Source organism: Rhyacophila brunnea, unplaced genomic scaffold, assembly GCF_057557595.1.
Source record: "Rhyacophila brunnea isolate RB1 unplaced genomic scaffold, BYU_Rbru_1.0 scaffold_4, whole genome shotgun sequence".
Taxonomy (NCBI): Eukaryota; Metazoa; Arthropoda; class Insecta; order Trichoptera; family Rhyacophilidae; genus Rhyacophila; species Rhyacophila brunnea.
The window spans coordinates 3,952,486-3,978,845 of record NW_028233068.1 but is presented as its reverse complement, the minus strand read 5'-3'; the positions used below and the strand labels follow the sequence as shown (position 1 = coordinate 3,978,845).

The window sequence follows — 26,360 nt, the reverse complement described above, 5'->3', positions numbered from 1 at the left end:
CTGAAAAAATCGTTATGAAATAATGTGACAGTATTATTTCACGATAAAATATCTGATAAAAATTATTACTAAAACCATAAATATTTTTTTATATTTTGTTTTTAAGGTTATTCAACTCATCGTTAGAATACGTAATTTCATAAAAACATTTTAACTTTCCAATATTAAAGTAATCTCATAGGTGGTCTTTATGAAAATATATTTTTAAATTTCAGAATTTTCGTACGATTTATTATTTCAGGTGTCCATATTTCATGAATTTCTTTTCGATATTTTTTATTCAGTTTTCGAACTAAGGCCATTTGTAATTATTTTCATTAAATTTATTAGAAACATTGTAATTATTTTGATAGATGTTTTTGTTAATAAACAATGAACTCGAACAATGTCGAAATCAAACATTGTCAATATTGGGCCAAATAAATTGTTTTCTAGAATTTTAATATAATAATAGAATAATTCGCTAACTTAATTCTCAAGATTTAATTCAGTTATAACAAAAATAGTTAATTAGGTAGGTACTTTGGTGACATCTATTATTTATGATGACGATATTATAATAATTACTTATTTATTAAGGTAATAGCTATCCAGTAAAACAGTCAGTTTTTTAAATGATAAAAAATATCATAATAGCCATGTAAATTATTTTGAATCAATGGATACGTTATCCAGGATAAAACGCGAAACATTGAGTTGCATCAGACGTTTTACAATGGGTCACATTGGACACATGAATTTTTTCCGGTTACATGAATTCATACCCGAGAGTAAACGCACTACAAGATTACATCCAAAAGGGTGCAGCTAAATTTGGGCATTTGAATCAAAGACTCGATTCAGTTACGTTTATCAGTGACCTTTATTACACATAATACATACCTCCACAGTACAAATCTCTTTACATCAGAACAGAAGTAATTGACAATTAATCTGGTCAAATAAATGGTGTCTAAATTTATCGTAGAATTCGCTATTCCAATCAGAAAATGTAATAAAAAATAACTAATTTTCCACGTGTGTTGATACGTCATAAGACGTGGAGAAACGCCAGTGATCCATTTCACGGCATAAAAGGGGTACAAACAAAAGTGACCACAGCGAAAACTCATAAAAATATATATATTTTTATTTATTCCTGCCAAATAAATGCCCCTGTAAATATTGTTTCAGCAATCTATTGTATTCAGAATTTTCTAATATTTACTTGAATAATAATAATAAATATATTACTAAGCATCCAGCACGCTAGCGAACAAAAGCCTCCTCTGGCATTGTTACGCTCCAAATATTTCATTTCGACATTGTTTACAGAGCCCAGTCATTTGATCACCATGTATATTATATCAATACAACAGTGCTAAAATGGCGCAAGCAATCTTTTCTAATAACACTGTGTTGGATATCGTAAATAAACAGCTGCTCTGGACTTTGTTTATTCGAAATTTAATCGAAGGGAGTAAATAAAAACCCTTTTAATATATTCTGTCATCGATAATTTCGCGGAAAGCTTTCGAAAACTTCTTCTCACAAAGCTTTCATAAAAGTCCACAAGAATATTACTCTACTCTTTTGATTTATTTATATTATATTTTAATACTTATATGAATACAAATAATAAATATAAATATATAATAACGTTTTCCTTATTGCGGACCAACGAGAGAAAAATAAAATATAAAGACTGATTGGACTTATATGAAGAACAATCGCATACCTTTGACATAATGATACCTCTCGGCTCTCGCCAAGGGTTTTCGAGTATTTACATACCTACTCATATTTTTCGCAATATATTGTACTTTTTAGGTAAATGTACGCATGCATTACGATATTATATTTTAAAGAACAATACTAGGTATACGTGGTTTATGACAGTGGGAAAGGGTTTGTCTAAATATCTTAAATGGGTATTAACTTTGTATATCAAATGAAATTATTTATCATATGTATACGTCAAAAAAATTGTACAAACTATCAACTGAATGTAGTTATAAATTTTAACTTAAATTCTAGTTGACTTTGTCTACTGTACTACTAAATTTGAATCGTTTTTAACTGTTCGAAACCAAGTTGAAATTTTCCAGATGCAACTGAAATACGTCGTCTAGCGAGTTACAAAGTTGAATCTTCACTTTCAGCATGATAAGAGCCTGCTTGATCCAAACTCTCATCTCCTAAAGTTATACCACCCGTAGACCCAGAATGCACCGCAAACATCTGTTGACGAAGCTCAGTATACGGATGCTCCGAGTTAAGATGATAGAATTCTCTACCTACCATTGATTCTAATTTAGTACAGTCGTGAGTCCGAGACATTTCGCATCGAGTTGAATGTTGCTCCAGATATTACTATTTGAATATCGGGCTCTCTTTTCGAGCCCCGATGTCTTGCCTGTAACAAATTAGATCTGGAAATTAGGATTAGGACAAGTGCTATTGCCCTTACCATAAAACACATTACAATTTATAATTTAGTACCTCGCTTTTTTCTAGAACGATTAAAATATAAGTAGTTAAAAATATATAAATAAACATGTTATCCATCATAATTGCAATTGAATCTCTACAATTTCTGGACTATTGATTGATTCTAGTGATGTATTTTAATTAGATTTTAAAACCAAAAATTCAATTGAAAGATTGGCAATTTTATCGATATAAACACATACATGGAAATATACAATTATCACTCCAAGAAGATGATTATATCAGCGTAATTTAATGTTAAATTTGTATAAGTATCTCATATTATGTGTTAATAATTACCACCTCATACATAATAATATATTTAAGTAGATACCTACTATATTCTTACTGGGTGCCTAAATGACGTTTATACTATTCGAGAAATGTAACTATTTCGTATAGCAATTACTACGTTCACGCTAAATAACATATTGTATAACTTTCAACGGAAACAAAGCCTTCTCAATCAATTATAGAAATACTAAATACCCTCTGATATCATGTATAATTATATTTTGAGATATATGTACTAACAGTGATTTTAATATGTTCATATAGACAACAAACAAAAACTCGAAGGAACAACACTTTTTCACCATTTTTGTGATGATCACTAACACAAAGTCTTTCAAGGGAGAAAAGTGCAGCTGAGCCACAAATAAAGCAAGCGGACGTCACTTCATAAGATCCTCAGTCAAAAGGTCCCTACGACGACGAAGAATAACAATAAGTAATAATTTAATTTTTTTCGAGGCACTATTTTGATCCGGAACATTGTACTTTGTTACTTTGTAAACCGTTCATTGATTCAATTTAAAAATACTTTTCTTTCATTAATTTTGTCCCAGAACTACCATAGCTCACAAACGTAGCTCCAAGGCCTTAAACTTTCCAGCTTAGTAAACCACTGATTTTTGTTTTAACTAATTTTATTCATATTAATCGTACTTAACTGATATAGATAATTATTAAGTATTTATTTTATCTAGGAACTGACAATATTGTCATCAATTCATATCAACTGTAGAAAGGAAAAAGGATGTAGGTAAACCTCAGTTTTTCAAAATAGGTTTTTATTTGATAATAACGTTATACACGACCAAATATACGTCGTGTCCAAAGGATGTAAGCTGAAAATGCTGATGTATTATCTAAGTTTCGCTGGCAATTAAAAAAAAAAGAAGGATGTGAATTGGGAAAAACTACTTAACCATCATTTTTGTTGGGTTTCCTTTAATTAACTCAATAACTAATATCAAATTAGGAATATAAAAACATGCAATTTTCGGTTATTTCTATTTTGTATAGGTATTTACTTTGACCGAAAACAACATCAAAAAATTTCTTGTGCCTCCTGTAAATTTTGATTTAGTGGATTGCGTCATTTTTACTTTCTACAATCGATATCAAAACTGGTCTTGAAAGGGTGTAAGTTGTAATGTATTTAGTTTTTTTTAATTGGAATAACTACACATATTTAGAAAAATACATAAGTTATTATACCCGTGCCTATTTGTTAATTATTATTATAATATTCTGGAAGCTGTATTCGATATACTTACGTACTTTGTATTAATAGAGCTTAAAATCCAAAAGCTCCGTCCACCCTCATACCCATAATGAATAATACAAAGTTGTGCAGGTCACTTAAAGGTCGGTACTCACTAGACTGTAAAATTATACTAACAAAACGAGACGATTATTTTTATAAATTTAATGAAAAATTATTCGTTTGTATATTGAATAACAATAACATTCCGTACAAAAAACGGCATAAGCAATTATTATCGCGAAGAATCTCACGCGACAAGACTTGCGTCTCGTCTCTGACAAGTGTCTCCTCTCATTGATACTATAGGTGTCAAGTTTTTTGTTTGTTTTGTCTTTTAGCCAGATAATTATATGCCAAGGACTTGGGGGAGGTTGGCTGGGAACGATACGAGTCTGTAAGTTTTCTCGCAATACGAGTGGTATTTTTGTAATGAAATTTACGTTGATATATATTATTTTATATCATAGATTTACTTTTCTCATTTCTTCTGATTCTCATACAATTTTATTGAATTACGGGTAATCGATAATCTGTACTGTGAAATAAATAATATGATTATGTAGTTATTGTGTTATTACAATAACGGATAATATACAATTTTTTAAATCTGTACCTACAATAGAGCTGAAAGTCTGGAAGTCACATATTCTATAGGAGTGCAGTTTAAATATAGTTATTCTAATCTAGTTAAAATACTCACTCGCGTTCAGACTAAAGCTCCGTATGTTAGACTTTCGCAGTTTTGCTTTCGCGCTATAGCTTAAAGAAAAAGTGTCTTAAATTTGACATCCACTCTTTCAGCTCTGAAGTATAATAATAAGACTACAGTCGTTGTAGAAGTAAGTATTTTAAAAATCATGTGACATTGTACTCCCAAATTTTCAGCATTAAGACAACGTGAATACAAATTTAAATCTGCATACTTAAGTTAAAAATGATAAAAATGTGACTTCCGTACTTTGAGCTCTAAGATATAGATAGTTTCGTAACTACGTTCATGTGGTAATTCCTACCTAACTTAATAACCTAACGAATTTATCTGTGTTTTCATACAATTCATATTATGTGGTGAATATATATAAACTATTTGTTTATTTAAACCAGTTTATATAATATAAAAATACTAATCTTCTCATTATTTTTTCTTGTTCGCGTTAATAAACACCACCCTGCGCCTCCAAGAACCACTATCGATCATCTTCTTCGTTCTGTCAAGGTTATCGAAACATTAATTTTAAAAAAGACCACGCTAAATTGAGGCATACTGAGACATGTGTTTATCGTAGCCGAGCCAGATCCAAAAATATTTTTGACTTTGGATAAAAAGCTTAATGGTCCCTTCTCCTACCACCTCAATTCTAACAAAGTCAATCTTTCCACTCGGTAATAGTTACAATAATTCGTTCTTGAAACTAAGTATAGTATTATAGTCTTCGTAAGGTTCCAAGCGTCAAGCAGGTTGAATTAGTCTTTACTTGGTAAAACTGGAAGTTCCAGGAATTCCGCATTGAGTTTAATGCTAAACCAGCCATTCTATTCGGGCAGCGAGCTATCTAAGTGTCTTTACCGACGAAGGCTTTTAAGTATCTTGAAGTATCTTCAGTTTACTAAGTATACAGGAATATAACAATGGTTTTTTGCGGTGACTTTCCGTAAACGTGCGACGTTCATGTACGACGGATTAAACTTAGATGAGCCAGAGCCTGACTATTAAATTTGGTCATTCATTTCCATTTGTAAAAGCTATTTTTCATATCTCAGAGTCAGAGATTGCCTGTGAAATGATCACCAGCTTTTATACAAGTGCAACATGACGTCCTTAATTTATTTTATGATTTCATGGCATGATTTTTTCTTCGAGAATAGTGAGACTTCGAGAATAATACAAATTTTTAAAACAGACTCGCATGTTAAAATGCTTTTGCGCACTACATTCATGTTCCCAACTGACTCAAATTAACTAACCAGTCAGAACGGATCATTACCTCTGATAGAACGAAAGTCTCCGAGTCACTACTGCGTGACTCAATTCTCATGGCTAATTGTTTGATCAATCAGTCCCCTACAACCATTAGTGCAATAAAACACTAAGTTTAATGAACGTACCAATGCGAATGATCGATATACTTAAATGGTATAAAGTCTATTCCAATTTTTATTTTAAATTTTAATATTACATTGATTGTTGTAAAACGGTCTGTCTATATTACAAAAATACCGCTTTTCTTTCTAGTTAACTATTATTTTCAAAAATATCGTTTAAAATAAATGCCTAGAGTCTTTAGTCGAAGGCATCTACTCTGGAAAATGAAAATACTAAACTTTCCCCACGCTTTGAGTGCATTCTCCGTAGCATCCCTGTCTCCTCTCCACGTAGCTCAAGTGGATAATAAAATTGCTTTTCTATTCAAATAACCTTCAGCGCATCCCTCCCAATCGCTCTCGATTGCTTATTGGATTCCCCCTCCTTACCCTAAATTTGAATTTGGAACGTACATCGAAAATATAACCGATAAGTGGGGGTACACACACTTTTCAATATGTGTTTATACTTTCTTAGTGTTGGTGCAGTTTTTTTATATATGAATATGTAGGTATATATTGCGAGAATTATATACTCATATTTCATTCAATTAGAATTATTATACATAAAGTTATCTCGATTTTAATAGATATATTTTCTTGCTTGAGTTTGGAATCTTTGGAGAGCATTAAATGCTATAAATTTTATACCGGGATTAAATAAGAGTAAATTTTTGAATATTAATTTAGATTATCAAAGAAATCTTTATAAGTACTTAGTTATAGTTGATATATTTTTTCACTGCACAACCAACCATTAATAAATCAAGTAATTATATCAGCAGTACTGAACGATATTTATCAACTTTTTAAAATACCATTAGAAGTACCTAATGACTACCACTTTTTGCAGTCTTTAAATATAATTCTGGTACAATAAAATATTAATTGTTTTTCAATACGAAAATATTTCTAAAAAAATGTCATTATTTTTTGACACTTTTAGATATATACGGAGACCTAAGTATCTACTAGATTTGGATCCCGCAATTTTTTTCTTGTGCATTAACTGTCATTATGTGTGTAAATATTAAAAAAGCATTATTTTATCCGTTAAAGATAACTTACCACCACCATACTATCTGCTTTATGAAAAACGGCCAGTTTGTGTTATATTAACAATATCGATTATATGAGATAATATCTGCTATTAGGTATAGTCACTGAGTTTTTTCAGCCAAAACAAGTATTTTTTTATGTCATAAACTGACTGCTGACTAGATAATGATTTTTTAATTACCACCTTTAAAATGCACGTTAATTATATCGATCAGCGCCTGGTCATTACGCGCCAGGTGCGTCTTCAGCGTCCAAAGTATTAATGTGCATATTAATAATTATTATAGGTAAATCATTCTACAGTGGCACCATAGGCGATTCGCGCGTGTATTGAATTTCTTGTGACAATGCCTGTTTCAATGCTAGCAAACAATACCACTACAACTGCAAGCCGCATTTGCCGTACTCATGGTGCCACTGTAAAACGATTTACCTATACCTACATATTGTACTGTTGAGTGGTTACTGTTATTTAACCAGTTGTTTTCTTCTTCTTCTTCTTTGACCATTTCAGTCCCTTAGATGTTATATATTATGGAAAATATATGGAACCTTAAAGAATCCCAGTCACTCGCCAGACCAGGTGTCACTCAGTCAATATTTGATTTTAAAATATGGTTTTAATTGCAGCAACCGCAACCTCTTAAATTAATACCAACGTCATTTGATTTTTTACTGATCCATTTAAGTACAATAGCACCATAACATAGGTAACTTTATATTATATTACCTACGTAATATATTCTTACAAAATGTCCCTTGAAAATATATTAGCGATTACTATAGTCAGCAGTTTTTGGGAAAGAATGGGGGAGAACTGAGGAGGAAAGGTGTATTAGAGACAAGTATGCAATTTATTCATAGATGTGGGGGGTGAATTGCCCGTATTTTTATGGCAAAAATAGGTAAATTCCGATGATTTGTTCGTAATAAAATGCATTGTTTTACACCGTATAGGTGCTGAAAGCTATTGACCAAATCTATCCACGTGAACAACGCATTTATATGTAATTGTTAGTTACCTAGTTATAAACAGTTTTTTTGAAAGTACAAAACAAAATAAGCGGCTGAGGACACAAGAAGTCTAAGTGAATTTTATTTAAAGATACATTGTAATGACTTTTCCATGGGTGAAAAAATTTAAATATGCAATTTGTAGCATAAGTGAGGCATCTTGAGTTTTGATTCTGAAATTATCCTTATGATTTTACTTTACTTTCATGTTATTGCCAATATTGAGTTATCCATTCACCTAAATGCTGTTGATATTTTCATATCAAACTAGCTATTTATATAATTTTAATATGTTTAGTCTGATATATATATACAATATATTATATAGGTACCTAGTATCTTCCCAAAAAATACTTGACTGGAAAAAAATCTTGAAGCTTAAAAACAAAAATAATTAATATTAAAAGTTTTTCTTAATATTGTCTTAATGATACTCATTTTTACTTATAATTTATTTAACCTTTCTCAAATTGGTCATTCATTACTCATTTCGACCCGTTGTTCTCTCAGTACAATATCAATTAAAACCTCGTATCATCCATTACTACTACTTGAAGCTCAAAATTCAGTGAAAGAGAAAAATATAGAATTATTATAGCTAAACTACAGCCCGCGATGGCCGCGCGGCTTAAGCGTCGGCCTATAACGTCGTGGGTCCCAGGTTCGAATCCTGGGTCTGGCAAGTAAACATATTGTACCGATTTGTAACCGATATTTTTTTAAACGGTACGTGTTCAAACACGCGCGTTAACATCATTTTACTCCCTACTTCAATTATAGTTTGTCAATTTATGGCTACGGCCGTATGTTGTAGCTTAACCACTGGGGAATGCCAAAAGAAATGGCGTATTTCAAAAAAAACTCCCTTATTCTTAGGTCAATAATTATTATAAAACAATCAGTATTCGTAGATGTTTATCACACTTGAATGGTCAAAGACATAGCTTATATAATGAGTATATTTAGAATTATCTTCAAATGTGTTAATCTTGCCAATTTTTTGAATCCTAATTCTTGTGTAATTTGGGATCACAGAGATTATCAATATAATTTTTATCGTAAATATTTCACTATAATAATGTCGATATAAATTATACTAATGGTTTTATAAATGCGTTTAAAAATTAATAAATGTAAAAAACCTTAACACCACTGCATAAATGTGCTGAAATATGACTATATTCTAAAACATTAGAGCAAGAGGTTTAAAAGAATACTATTTTATGTAATAAAAATACTTTATGCAGTCATCAAATGTTCAAAATAAATATAAAGGATAATAAGGCTTCAAAATTATGTAAATAGATTATCTAGAACGTTTAAGGTATGTCCAGGATCATGCTTTGAAAATAGAACAAAAGCTCCATTTTGACCTACGCTTAGCATGTCCCCCCTTAATACAATCCTCTACTCTTTGTAGGCCCATGTGATCTTATTAGGATCGGACATGGTCAAAAAAAATCTTTTTGTTATGGTCCTACTTTCGTTTAACTGATGAGTAATGAATCCAGTGTTAAAGGTGTTAAAATTATCCCAAGTTATAGTACCTATGTAAAAACACTTAAGAATGTATTGATATTTATATTGTTTACATAATTAGCTTAACATTAGGTATAAGCACCTGAATTTTATACGAGACCAAAATATACTACAATTATTATTCTCATCGCATACACTATATAAATGTATACTTACATATTTAATTTTCAAATACTTTTTTTAATGATTTTACCGAGGCTTTGACAGCGACTCGATGTCATATCGCCTCTTCTCATCTAGATGAGGATCCGCCGATCAGGTCCTCACTCCAATTCTGTTAAAGGACTTTACAATTATTTTGCCAAGCTCTTCTATGTCTTACCCACCCCCAGGACACCTTTCAATTCGTCGACATTCTCAAAGATATCCGCAATTCGCAGCTGTACTCTGTGTCGTTCATATTTAGGGCATTGTACCTACTGCAATATGTACAATGTCGGAATGTCCTCCAAAACATCACATTCATCGCAGTGGATCAGTTCATGATAATATTAAATTCACTTTAGAAATAGAATCCAAATCATAAGTAGTATACTTCTCTGATCTGACAATCGTGTGGGTAATGGATAAATATGTACCCAGATCAAAGTTTTTAGAAAACCCACAGTTCTTTCTGGACCATTATGGAATTGGGATTATAGACTAAAACAAACGTCAAAGTAAATGAATCAAATTTTTCAAAACGTTATATTTGTATCACGCAAATTCCAATTTAATAATTATAACAGTATAATGCACTGTGTTGTAAAATTTGAATAACTATGAACGCTGTCTGTCAGTTGTGCCCCCTAATTGAACAATTAAAAAAACATAAATCATAAACCACAAGCTGTTTCAATTAAGATCGCATGATAAAATTACACGCTCTTTAGGTTGTGTGATTTACTGATTAGTGTTATTAGCACTCACTCCCCTTCTTAATGTATAAAAATAATGTTAATTGTATGTAGGCGCGCACTAACAAATCGCTCAATTTAACGCTCTCGTGTGTTAAAATTTAAACGCTGACGTTTCGTCGTGTTATAAAATAACGTTACAGTAATGCACACTTCCTGTAAATAATATGCCTGTAGAGAAAGACTACTGCAACTTTGAGCAGTACTGTGTAAAATATTTATATTTTAGGATTGAGTGAAGTTGGGTCGCTCGAAATAATTAGAATAAATTATAAGTAAGTATTTTACAACGTTTTCCTTACCTCGTATTCTTATTTGTCCGGTGGTTCTTTGTCCGGTACAAATCTTGCAATCGATTTCGTAATTCTAAAAGATGAAGGTGTTTGTTTCTATTCACATTGTGACGTGTGATACTTACATACATAACAATGGAAAATAATAGAAATGCACCTTGCATTAAAAAACGGCTGTTGATATCAGTGGCGACGGGTGGAGGTAGGCTGTTAAGATAAGACATACATAGTGCACACTACACTTTATCTGTCACGCGTATTTTACAATGTTTTTCTTAGCTCGTATTCTTATTTGTCCGGTGGTTTTTTGTCCGGTACAAATCTTGCAATCAATGTTTAACTAACTTCCCGACTAGCTAGACATTTGAAACTTTTAGAATATATCAGAACACGATGTCAATGCACTTTTTAATACTTTTAGCCATCTTTAAGTAGAATTGAATTCATTTTCAGTTAATTCTGTTTTGTATGAAAAGTTATTTCGACACCATTATTGGTTGCTAAGCGGATGGTCCTAGCAACTAAATTATTAATATATACGTGGGTTACTATGGAAATCAATATGAATGTCAAAATGACATTTCAGTATTATTTCTATCAAGTACAAAATTTTTTGATCGTTTAAGCTAGTCAAGTCAAGTTTAAATGATTCAACAGAAAATTTAAAAACGTTGTATATAAAAAGTTTTTTTTATCTTTTATTATTTTTTTGAAAAAATCTTTCAATATTTTTTGAATTTTTAATTATAATTTAGTACGCTATAAAAACAATGTAGAATGTAGTTTAATTATGATATTATTATACGTTGGTGCTACAACAACAACCACGATGGCCGCGCGGCTTAAGCGTCGGTCTATAGCATCGTGGGTCCCAGGTTCAAATCCTGGGTTTGGTTAGTACTCATATTGTTTTTCAATTTGTGTATGAGTCAGAGTATGGACATAATAGGTTATGCAAGTGGCTGATATCCATTTCTCGTAAAAGCAATGACTGTTAATACAAACCTCCGCTCTGTGGAGGCCCATATGATCTTATTAGGATCGGACATGGTCGGCAAGGATGATATGGCCGGTCGAGCTCCTTAAATTTAATATTGTTGATTCCTTTATATCTATATAAGATTCTTTCACCTGTATCACGTCTAAATATTTTATTTTTAATTTTAGTGGGAAAACTAATCCACAATTACCTCTTAATTCGCAATGGCAATCTTTGTAAATACCAGGAGTTGCTGTAATTTTTAATTTTCAATATTCCATTTATAATGAAAATTAGACCATTTTTTGGGTCTACTCAAAAAAAATGGTTTCAGCTTTAAAATTTTGGATATATAGGTGACGGGTTCTTTCCTTATGATAATGATAATAAAATGAATATCCAGACTCCTTTTCTTCTGGGTATGCTATCAATGCTATCCCTGTCTACACGAAGAGTGATTGTTCTTTTAAAGCATTTTTTTTTTACTTCTTCGTGGGTTCATTTACAATCCGTATATACTGGCAAATATTAATTTTCATGTTTCCACCAATATCACTCGTAGCTACACGGTCTTCAAGATACCTCGTCGCAGGACAGATGTTATGTTTCATGATGCTGTGTATCGTGCAATTAGCTTATTTGATGGCACCATAATGGTCGATTTTTTTTTTATTAACTATATAATGTTTGTGGACGTATTAAATAGGTTAAATTTATAATTGTATATATTATCATGTTTCTTTAATATTTATACATGCTGTCTTTTCTACTTTATTGATATATTAGTTGTTATTTGTAATTAAGATATTTTTATATATTTGTATTTATTATGTATTATGGCGCATTGGCCAATCGCTGTAATGCCGTAATACTCTTTTTCTAAATAAATAAATAAATATGTAGTAGTAGGTGCTGTATCTACTCACGAGACTTATATATATAAATTCACCCATTGTCAATGTTTATGAACTTATGAAGGGGAGCCACCTGAAATGTATGCTCCGTTAAAATAGCGGTCATGTTTCCCAGATTAGCCACCATAAAATTCAAATCATTTTAATGTACCGAAGTTAATTAGATATCAAATCATATCTTTTTGGAATATATAATTTGAAAAAAAAACTTCAAAACGTTGTTGGAATTCCATAGGACGAGATATCCAAGATGGCGTCCTTAAAAACATGTGCATTCTGGTAATAAAAGTAACAAGTTTATTTATTGTAAAATTGGTTACATAAGAATTCATTTATTTTCGAGTAAATGATTTTTGAGTAATGTATTAATATTATGCAGGAAAAATCGATTGATCGTATTTCATTATTCGATTATTGATACCAACTTTATCGGCTTTGTTGGTGAGAATAACAGCTTAAAGCAATTGTTTGTCCTTTGGATCATTTTCAAGTTATAGCATTCTTATTGCGCGTTTGACCCCCACCTCCGGGCCTGTCGCGTGACTTATGGCCGTCAAATCAGATCGGCGGGCCGTTTAGCGCCGTTTAACGCGCCGGCGTTACGATCCCACGCGCCGTTACTTCCGTTAGCGGTTCCGCGTGCGGTCTGCTAACGCCCGTTTTTGACAGCACAGCGTCACAATCGCCCTGATAGGGGGCAATATTTAATCGGTCAATTGTTACCAATGCTTACAATTATTTTTGAATGGACTCTTCACTCATATATCGAGAGCGTGAGTGACAATATGCGACTTTATCCGGGAGTAATTAATAATAATAATACAATTCGTTTCGTTTTATATTTTAGGTCATAACCAAGCATCCAAATACACTTATAAATATTTACTCTATAATATGTAAAATAACAACCACAAAATTTCCGTACCTAATATACCTATTTACCGGTATTTTGGTATCGAAAAATACTGGGATAACGGTTTTGAAATACCGGTATTGCAAACCCTAGTCGTGAATCGTGATTATAGGTTGTGATTGAGAAATCTCGTTTCGAGAATTGTCAATAAATTATCTATGCCATGGCCCCCACAAAGGGGGGCTGACAAGGCTCTAGCCTGGGGGCCCGGGTTCAGGAAGGGCCCGGTGTGGCGAGTCGACCCGATAAATGAGATAAATACAAATCACAAATTTGCTCTAATAATAAAAAAAAGTCACCTGCGCTATTTTACTTCAATGATATTATTAATTTAAAATATTTGATTGTACGATGCAATTTTTGTTTAATTCAAATGGATGTAGGTAAGTACAAATAAAAAAAAATACAAAAAAAAACGCTAAAAATACACCTTAATTTTACCGCGTACACCATTTTGGAAAACGCTACTGCATCGCGTCACACTGCCTTTACCCTTAGCGATAGGTAAGGGGAGCACCAACCATCTTAGTCTGGGGGCCCGCTTTAGGATGTGGGGGCCATGATATATGCATATCACAGATGAGCTAAAAAACTACGATTTTATTTGGCTATAGTTATATATATTTATATTAATATTACGTACCTACATTATTATTTGGTGTAGATAAGTTTAAATCACTGCAATTGGCATAATTTAACTAAGTATAGGTAACAGATTACATCGACTGAGTTTCACTTCGAAATTCGACTAGCAGCTAACCGAACAGATCTGATCAAGCCACAGAGCTAGTCTGGTTTCTCTGTTACTGTTCAAAAGGCCAATCTACTTGAAGGTTTGTTATACGTCGGTACTATATAAATATAGGAACTACTGCAGCCGTGGGTCACGGGTTTTAATCCTGCAACTGTGAAATATTAATATGGTGTTTATGATGTGTGATTAAATCCAGGTCACTAGATAAAACATTTGTATAATTAACTACCGCCACTCGTAAATTCAATTATGTTTTAGCTACACAAAAGGTAACCAACATCCCGATTTTTTTTTAAAGGGCCGACAAAGTTAAAATTTTACGAAAGTTGAAGTATAAAGATTTGGCAAGTTACCGTGAGAAATCCTTAAGTCCTTAATGCAAACAAATTTGCTTAACTGTTTTGTTGCAAATCGTGAACAGCTTCGAAAATTGATAAGACAATTTTTTTTAAGCGTGTTTATTAAAATTCAATGGCCTTCTGAACCGTTCAATATTCGACTATAGAATTTATTCATTTCTGTATTGCAAAAATATAGAGTTTAATAATAATTTAATAGAAAATATTCCTTCGCCAGTCTGAGGGCATCAATTCTCTTTGTATACTAGGTATGTGAGTTATTGATCCACCAAAACTGCACTTGCTGACAGCATCAATTTGAAATAATCCGCATAAATATACTGGTTCTCAAAGTGTTTTAACAGACATGCAAATACTAATCATTGGCTAGGCCAGGGGTCGGCAAACTTTTGGACCACAACGGTTAAAAAAAATTCGAGAGCCATACGTATATTTGTATAAATATGATTTATTTAAATGAATTAATTACACTTTATAAGTGTTTATTTATTAAGTGAAGAAGATTTCCCGAATAAAACTAACATACTTAAATAAATATGTTTTTTATTGATGAAATTATAAACATATATTTTACAGAATATGAATTACAAACAATTGTCACGCATTCTTTAAAACTGGTGTGAACAATGACCTTCCGTGCATTTCTTTTGAGAAATTCTGTACGTTTGGTATGTATGTAACTCCAAAATCTCATCGGTTATTTGGTTTCTCCAAATATTCTTTATATTGTTCATGTTTGAAAATGATTATTCACATACATATTCCTATGTAGACTCGAATATAGTAAAAATAGCAAATAATACAATTTGTTTCAACTGGTCATATGAGTTCGAAAAGTTATTTCATGTATTTAAAAATCACAGTATCTACCTTATGTAGATCTTTTAGAGCGTAAAAATTAAATTGCCTTTTCTCTCTCCGAATCTTCAATTTTGGTGGCAAGACCTACAAATTTTAAGCTCCATAACTCTTTTCTCGTTATATCCAATACAATTGTATTTCAAACGTGCTCATGTCAATATCAAATGGAGAAAATTTTAATTTGTCGACTTTTGCAATGGGCTGATTTAAAACAAATGCTAGGATTTGTTTACTATTTTTAAATTCTTAAAATCTCTGCATAATAATAATAAATATTCCCTCGTATTTAATATGTCTGTCCTAAAATAATCAGTGCTAATAAGGGTATTATTATTATCAGAGCTATTAATAGTATGTTCAAACGTTATTTATATTTTTCTGTTTTATTTGTTTATAAAAAGTCTTAAAATGTTGTGTTTTGGACTGTATATGTTGTACGTGACCCTTTTGCAAACGAGACATAAAGTAAACAAACAATCATACTTTTTTTGCATCAAGCATCACGGAGGAATAATTAGGCTTCCGATAATGTCATTATATAATACATATAATAAGTGTACATATCAATGGCAAAAAATAAAAATTGTGGATTTTGCAAAAGTTTTTGTAAAAATTGTGATTTGGGAGTTCGGCAATAAAGAGCCGCACGCCAATACCCAAAGAGCCACGGTTTGCCGATCACTGGGCTAGGCTAATCGTCGACGGACGTGGAGGGTTAGGGCTGTTTGCGCAATTGTGATTTCTACGTCGATTGATTGTATTGTCTACTCTGGCCAATCTACATGCCAATTATTATTGGATATGTCGAATAGTTACGTCTGATCGGAACGTGTGCATTTAGAAACTATTTCATTTTACGATTTCGCAACGCTAAAAGATGAAGGTGTTTCTATTCAAATAGTGAGGTGTGATACTTACATACATAGTAATGGAAAATAATAGAAATTCACCTTGAATAAAAAAAACGGCTGTTAATATCAGTGGCGACGGGTGGAGGTAGGCTGTTAAGATCCTACATAAATAGTGCACACTACACTTTATCTGTCATACGTATTTTTTTCATTTGACTCAGACTACAATAAGCATATTATGTATACTGTTGGTTAGTTTTTTTAAATCCATTAAACCCTGCCTAAAGTAAACTACAATAGTTTCGGTGTGCTATGGGCGATCCGACAAAACTAGTGAATACTTCACAGTAATACTTATTTGTTTTCGTTGAATTATAAATACATATTACAGGTGATGGTGTTGGTTATTTTTTTTAATTCATTAAGCCCTAGATAAACGAAATCATAATAGATAAAAATATTCTTCTATCCACAAAATATTCAAAATTATGTATGATTTAATGGCATAATTTTAGATATTCTATAGATAAATGCATACCCAATCAAGACTCGCAACTGGACAGAATCTGACATTCGAACGTCGTTTTCAAAATGGCATCCATATGGTAGTTCCTAGTTGCATTTTTGACCGTTCTTACCATTTTTTGTTTACAAAAAAGTTATACAAATAAAATATACATTATATAATATTAAAAAATAATGACGACATAGCCATGCGTATTTTATTCGATTTTTAATAATATGTTTTACCAATCGATGCGTAAACGGGAATGACGAAATTCGTGTAGAAATGACTGATTGCATTGTATAAAAAATAATAGGCAGATAATCTTCAAGAATAAGCATTACGTTTAATTTAAATGACATAGATCAGTCCTTCAGTTTTATGCTTCACACATAATATTATCGCACTGACCTCATCAGGCGGCGGGGAAACCTCTTAATCTCTAACCTCTAATGATTCACAATCATTTTACAATGCTTGGGACTACTGTAGCGAGAGAATGCCTCAAGTTATGGGAGCAATTATTTAAACTATGTATTTTTTTATTTTTTCCTTATGAAAAACTGCTCGGCACATCAAGCAGTCAAAAATTATTTTTTGAGAAATTTTGGCACGCATACGTAAAACGGTTCGCTAACCCTGCTATAGAGTGTATACTGTGAAGCTATGGAAAGCTGGTATGACCTGGAATTGGAGCAACAGGGATTCTTGGAGGTGCAGTGTTGTGTCCATATTATGCTCCACTAACTAAGGGGCGGATAGGGCCGTAGAAGAAGACCGTGAACCAAGGTTGTTAAAATATAATTGTGTTCCATTATATAATATATATTTCTGCTAGTTGTAGGCCTCTACGATTTCTTTCAGCGCCACCCATTCGTGTGAGCCTTGCGTTGATTCTGCCCCAGTTATCCTCGTGACGTAATCGTATTATAGAGCTGGGGTTTCCCCTCACCCCTTTCGCCTTTTCGGTACTTAATATCAATTAATATTATAATGTCATCGGTTTTGCCTTTTCGCTGCGGTGGGTGTGCTGGGGCTACGTCATGATACTGAATAATTTACTTTCATTAATTTTATTGCAACTTTTTTTAAATGAGGTCAAACTTAACAATTTTTAAAATTGATACTCACTAAGGTACCAGTTTTCTTAAATTATTAATCACTTAGCTCATTCGGTGTGCTTTCATGCTTTATAATTAATATTTTTTTATAATTTTTGTACCTTTGAATTTACTTTTCATGCTGTTTTTGTGATACTGCATATTATATTTATTTCTTCTTTAGACTATTTCTTTGTTTCTAAGTGTCATTTTCTCAACGTCTTAAATGTATAATTTGTAATGTACACGGTATGTAAAAAAAAATAATTTAAAAGTCAAGAATTAACAGGTATAAAATTTCCGATACTTTAAAAAAACTGAAAAAATGAATTTGCGTTAATATTAACATATATATATGACGGCTGATGATGATCGTATTGCGAATACAATTGAATAGACTTCTTTAACTTTTTATTGTTCATTCAGAGGCGGAGTAAATTTGTTTTGGAAATAAAACAAAGCAGAATAAAATAAGCGAAACGGAGAAAAGCAAGCGAGTGTGCGATTTTTCACGTGTCAAAAAATACCCGCTGTTACATCTTGCCCCACGCTACCCAACACGGCCTGTACAAACTCAAGACAATTTCTATTTACGCTATTTTATGTCCCAAAGTATGGGAACCATTAAATTAATGAATATTAGTGAGCTACGTAGGAATATATTTCAATATTTTTTTAATAACGGGTTCCTTTGGCAGGCAAACTTTTTTTAGTACCTAATTCAGACGAAATGCTTGTAAACAACTTAATTTGCCAATTTTGTCCGTCAAGTTAGGTACTGTTTACATAATATATCACAGATTGGCGATAATATTCTTTGTAATCTATGTACATACATACAATAGAATAATAATCATCATCAGCAGCATCACGTCTGGTACTACACTAAACTGAACGACTTCTAAATTGCTCCCCACCATCTAGAAGTACCAGTGGCGAAGGGTGACTTTTGGAAAGAGATAGGTTGGTAAACATACTTACGGCTAATAAGGAGATAATCCAATATTACTACTAATGAATATGTACACAACACAATGACACACATCACAAGATACAATTATTTTTAATTTTTAAAATCAATTTTTAATTATATCTCATTGAATCCAACAGAAATTATTTTTTTAAATCATTTTATGTATTTATTATTTGCTTATAGTGACAGACATCGACAATAAACATATTCCTAAAGAGTGGGGCCTACAGTAAGCGTATTCTGTAGCGCTTATCGAGCCGGTTCAAATTTACAGACATGCTTGTTATGTGACGTCATAGAGATACAAAATGTAGTTTGGATTCTGTCGATCGGAATTCGAAGCTAATTCAGTTGAAAATAGATCGCGCTTGTGGCCACTTATTTTTTTTATTTTTTAAACTAAAATAAATTAAACGGTATTCTAAATTCTGACGATAAATGACTCTCAATTGTTTTATATTTTGCATACATATATTTTATTTACCTATTTTAATATAAATCAAATACATGAAGATATATTTTTCTTAGGAGGTAGGCTTTAAATAATCGCCTAGGATGGAGCCTTCGCCACTGAGAGGTACTTACTTTACTACTCGAAACAGTCACCGGAGTCGTAACCTCTCGTCATACTATCGTCTCTTCGAGTTTGTCTGCTGACTTGTCGTCCGTTCTTGATGTTTCCCGCCCAGTGGAGTCTTTGCCACGCTTAAATAACATAATAAATTTATTAATTTACTTATAATCACTTGGTAGATATAGAATGATTAATATCATATATATTATAATTTTGTGTATTACTAAATTTATTTATTTGAAAATACCTTTTTTTACTAATTTATTTTACTGTGCAGTAAAATCAATAAATTTTTCAAATATGTGTAATTATTTTTTTAAAGATAATGAAAGTATTTACTTATATTTCAATTCGTTATAATTGTTAAAGAAAATCCCACCACTATGTAATATTATACACATAGGTTTAAAATAATTCCTTTAAGTAATGAGTATTTTTAATTTTTATCATGAATTTAAAATCATAATCAAAATTTGTTATTATTTAATATATTTATCTATCAAAATGCCGTCATCCAATGGTAAATCCAAGGGGCACGAAACGGTCACAGGGTCGCCTTAAAACCGCTGGATTAACGAACTGATACATTTCGGTGGAAATACGTGGCAGCGAATGACACATGACCCAGAGAGTTGGAAGAAGCTTGGGGAGGCTTTCATCCAGCAGTGGATTGACCCCGGCTGATGATGATATTTATCTATTGATTAAAAATATGGGATTGAAAGGAAACAACGAACCCAAATTTATTTATTTTTACTTTTTTCTGCTATGACTGATCAGGCCCAGATTATGGACCCATAGGTTGGAGCAAGTGGCTAACATCAATTTATCCTAAAAATAAAAATATATATAATATATTATACAACCCATACTCTGTAGATGCCCATAATATGATCCTCTTGGGATCGAAAATAATAATATAACGTAGTGTATATTTATATTATAAATATAATAACCGGATCCTTCTTACTACATTGTCAATTTTTTTAATCCCCTTTGACGAAACCTTATGTAAATGCTTATAATAATATAAGTATGCAAGTATACTATCGCCCGACGGTACTTGATGAAATTTGAATTTAAATCCATTTGAATATTATTTAATTTTTCTTGTGTTAAAAATTAGCGAAAAAAAATGATCATATTGTTTGTTTTGAATTTCTATTGGTATACTTATTTTATTTTAAATTTATTTGTTCGTACAATAAACGTCTTTAGAAAAATTGCATATCAATACATTGCCTACTATCATCATGAAGATATGATTTACCGGTGCTTAATGTAATTTTTTAAATAATATATACCTATGAATATATAGTGCTAATCTAATTTTAAACTATTGGAGACTAGAAGCAATATAATATTCTCCTAATATGTAGGATGCCAATACCCAATTATATCCCCCATATTTAAAATTAAACTATATCGTCACACGGGTACCTATCGCCGGCGCAAAATACGCAAGAGAGACAAACTTTTAAGCCAAGTGTCTTTTAAAGTCCCCCCCCCCCTCTCGTACAACGCCCTTGCTTTTCTGCCCCCCTGCACACTACGTCCCTGGAGAAATTAAAAATACAAATAACATGTAAATTCGGAGGAGCGAATGTTAGAACGAAAGTAAGGCGCCCTAACGAATCCTCGGAATTCAGTGGAATTAGGAAGGCGCTCGACTTTCGACTCGGCATTAATTCGCGTATATGCACACTGTACATTTATATGTAATGAAATATTAAACACATTATCACGCGTGTGTTATACAAACGACATAAATTAGCAGGCGCTATGTTACATTTTAGAGCTACTTCCTCAAAACATTTTGCCCTGTCAACTTCCATAATATATATGAGAAATTCTCCCAATAAATTTTCCTACTAAAAATCTTCACCCATCCTTAAACCTACTAACATAAATAACTAGTACTACCGAGCAATGTTTAATAGCACCTCACAGTCGAATAAATATTATATACTGGTATTTTTTCCATCGGTGACTTAACACCTTGACTTGACAGCATTGTATAATATAATGACAATCTAAAACATCATCATCATCAAAGACACCCACGATAGCCGCGTGGATTAAGGGTCTGGCAAGTACACATATATTGTTTTTCAGTTTGTGTATGAGTCAGAGTATGGACTTAATAGGTTGAGCAAGTGGCTGACATCCATTTCTCGTTAAAACAAAATCTGTTAATACAAACCTCCACTCTGTAGAGGTCCATATGATCCTATTAGGATCAGACATGGTCGAAAGAAGAAGAAAGCACATCACCAAATCTATAAGTATTAATTATTGGTAATCAACACTATCTACCTAGAACATAAGAGGCCTTCAATTGCATAGAATTAGAATTTACTGTCTTATTTGATTTATGTTTTGTACCTATTCTGGAGAGAGATAGCTCGGGTGAGATTCTTGGACGACGGTTATGCAGTCCGCAATGGTTTTGAATGGTATTTAGCGCTAGTTTAAGTACTATATTCTATTGGTATTGTTTTAGCGACCCGGAATTCGCCTTTCGGTACAAATTATAGCTACTGACTGTGTATGTATTTTAATTTTATTATATAAGCGTAATTAACTATTTAATCTTGCATCAGTTGTATTTTTACTATAATGAGAATTGTGCACAGTTGTGAAAGCACAGAAAGGTGCAATCCAAAAAACAATTCAAATGAAATAATACATACAATACTTAAATCAATCACAACTTTTTTGTTAATTTTTATTATGTTTCTAAACATTTGCTTATAGTAGGTAGCAGTGGCGAAGGGTGGAGGTAGGCTCTTAAGATCCGCCATAAATAATTCACACTGAACTTTGTCAGTCATACGTATTTGTTTTCATTGAAATTATACTACTATTTACAAATGTTTTTGATTAGTATTTAAAATTCAATTAAACCCTACGAAAACCAAGCCATAATAGATAATAGTCAAAAAATACTCGTTTATCCATAAATATCTAAAATTATGCAATTAAATCATACATAATTTTTATAGATACAATAATATTTTTTATCTATTATAGTTTGGCTTAGGCAGGGAGGGCTTAATGAATTTAAAAAAAGAACCAACAATATTTATAATATGTATTCTCAATCCAACGAAAACAAATAAGTATGCATGAAAAAGTGTACACAATTTTGTTGTATCGCCCAATATATACTAAAACTAGTATGGTTTGGTTTAGGCAGAGTTTAATTGATTTTTAATAACTAACCAATACCATCTGTAAATTCAAGTCTTAGTTCAATAAAAACAAATACGTGTGACTAACAAAGTTTAATGTGGATTATTTATGGCAGGTCTTAACAGCCAACCTCCACACTTCGCTGCTGGAAGGTAGTAATTAAGTTTCATAATTCTCTGATTTCCTTTACTGTGATAAGTAAAACTATACTTTGCGGATCCATAAAATTGTATAAGCAAAGAGAAAGGGGCGTATTTAATATCAAATTGATAGCATAACATTCTTATAAGTACATCTGAATAAACACAAAAAACTAGATATTTATTTATTTTATATAATGTCATTGTCCAGGATCTATCCGATGCTGGGTGAAAGAAAAATAGTCATAAGCAACAAAATTATTTTTAATAAATTCATATTATAATAACTGTTATAGTATTATAGTTACTACTTTAAATAATAACTATATCTAAATGAAGTTAGGTTGGTAGTTAGTAGAAACATTAGTTGATAAAAATAATAGGCACCCAATATGTACTTCAAAATAGTTACACAATTTAATAATTAAAAAAAACAAGAACAATGTCTAAATAAAGTTAGGTTTTTGGTAGAAACACAATTATGACATTGTAACAAAGTTTAATGTGTACGATTAATGGCGGATCTTAACAGCTTACCTCCACCCTTCGCTACTGGTAGGTAGGTACCTACCATATAAATATCTATAGCTAATATATCAATCTTTAACATCTCAATTATATTAAAATATTATATTTATATTTTGTAAATGTTATTTAGTTTGAGGGAATTTTAATTCGGAATATATAATCTACATAGGAACCGTATTTTTTCCATTCTACTAATTCACATTCATGTTTTTTTAAATCAATTAATATTGTGTTCATGTGTTTAAAATAATGCTCTGAGTATAATATTTTTTCTCCTATAATCCGAACCCCCAAATACTGCGTCATTGAATAGCTGTTCTTTAGTATGAACACATTGCACATCGGATATTCTATTTGAGGATACAAGCAAAATCTTTACTTCCATTGATTCCATAATTAAATTAAAGATTTATTGTGTAAATTCAGTTTTAAAATTATTTAAATATATAGTAATATTAATTTATTTTCATGTGATTATTAGATTGTTACACCGTAATCTTAGTATATCTAGGATTTGGGTACCTACATACAAATTAATAATTTTAATTCAGTATATTTTTCCTTTATTTTATTGCTATGATTCAGTTAAAAATATGATAATGTACAAATTCAAACAAACCTTATGTGTTCAATAAAAAACCTACTAAATTACTTTGAAAAATATCCAATCTTTTTTGGTTACGTTGGGACATACAGAAATAATTTTCAAAAAAAAAAATATTATCTTCGGTTTGTTTTCAACCGTGGACTTGGCGAGTTTTACAAGTGGTTTAATTTAACTTTCATTTCGATAAAAAAAGTTGCTTGAAGAAAAAATTCTATTATATTCGGATGAAAAAGTTCACAATAATTTTGAAACATCATCTCGCCTATATTTTTTTTTGTAACTGGAAGAAAATGGCTATGGAAAGTAGTTATTTTTGACTTACAATTTAATACAAAAAAATAAAAAAAATATCCTCACGCTGTTCGTTTTTACGAGTCGACACTTAATAGTGCTTAGATAAAAAAATATTATTAGCAGATTAGTAGTTATTCAAACTATTTTTATAATAATTATGTAGGAATTTTTTAGTATAAATTAAGACGAAGTTTTGTTCTACGAAAGTTTTAATCAAAAACTGCCGTGTATGAAAAGCGTGTGAAATTTTTCGCGGATTTTTTTGCCGCGAAGTATTTGGAACGACAGGCGGCGCGATAATAAATAGAAAATTAATTACGAATTTCTCGTTCCCGCCTAAAAACAAAGAGACGCCCCCTGTGCCCTCCCCTTACGCTAGATTATAGAATATTGAGGGGTGTGAAGTGTGAAGCCTACCCATCTTTGTTCGAGTGAAAGTCGCCCGAGGCCGTGTCATTCATTCTCTCTTTGTATTCGGAAAAAGCTCCGGTCTTAGCTTTCGCCGATTCAGCTTTTTTCAAACTCAATAAACTTCTTCCCTGACTCAATGAAGCTGTCTTGTTTTAATTGTACATAATCAATAAAAATATCGTGCTCTCTTAAGTTTGGTAATATTTAATGCATTAATATGTTTACACTGTGTATTAATATGTACTGTATAATATACATGGTTGATATAAATTATAACACTTAAATAAAAGCTCGCTGGTTGTTTATTGCAAGTTTCATGCGTTATTCCAATGTTTACCAATCGAGATTTGGCAAGCTCCTTGCGAAAGCTTTGCAAATGAAGGGATTAAGGAATTCAGTAGGCAGTAATCTACATCGCCACCTACTACGCACTATGTGTTTCTTCTTTCATTGCATTTAAAATCTACACGATAACGTCATAGTGATGGAGTTTTTTTTAAGAAATGTGTACTTATTCGTTTGCACAATAGTTTGAGGCGATAAGTAGATCACATAAGGCAACTTGCCAGACATTGATACAGTGTCACTGCCTACTTTAGCTATAGTCCCTATAGTTTGTAATTTCTCTTTCTGGACCTTAACATCTGTCGGCTAGGTATAGGTGTTCAAGATTTTACAAAATGTTGAAATGTTCTATTAATAAAAATCATTTTATTTACTCTCACTTAGTTATCTTTACTTTTATTTACGACCTAGTACATAATTATTATATTGTATTATGTAGAATGTTGCTTGAAGTGCGATTAATAAATTCGTCGTATAAAATAAACTAGTCCATAGTAAAAGACAAAAGGGTTCAATATATATTATTAGATTATTGTGAAAAGAGTACTACATAGAAAAGGAATATCATTCACTGTGGAAAAAGATAAGAATTCTTTGCTCACACCATGCAAAATGACAGATATACACTGATGTGAAAATTATACAGAAAAAAAAACTTTTCATTTAGTATTATAAAAATTGCGCTAGTATTTTAGCAAATCATACAGTGACATTCCAGAGACGCAAAAATAGTACCTACAGAGATTAAATGAATACTTCTTCAAAAACGAAGGGAATAATTATAATCTATCGACTTTTCCTAGATATTCCTCAGTTTTAAATACTTTTAAACTTCTTTCTTCAGAACAAACCCCCTACCTCCGTTTAGCCCGCTCGCAATGCCCACCCAAGCGAAATTTCACTCAGAATATTGAAGAGATGTTTCAGGGAGTAGTTCAACCACCGTCTTCCACCCGTTGCACCTCTGGCTATGTTCGCGACCACGTACAGTGTGTGCACTTGCCAAAAGCTGAGATACTATGTATACAGTGTTATTATTAAATTATTTATTTTTATATCAACGCACACTTCTTTCATTTCAAACAGTCTCAGCACAAGGTGTGATACACACGGTAATTTTTACGCCACATCTCAGTTAAGTTATTTATGGTAG

At 31.7% G+C, this 26,360-nt stretch overlaps 1 protein-coding gene across 1 annotated transcript in view; it reads left to right on the top strand.

Annotated features, from left to right (window-relative positions):
* The window catches only part of sns (nephrin adhesion molecule sticks and stones), a 268,329-nt gene that overhangs the window by 8,488 nt on the left and 233,481 nt on the right, over positions 1–26,360 (top strand). The gene's annotated exons all lie outside the window — the stretch shown is intronic.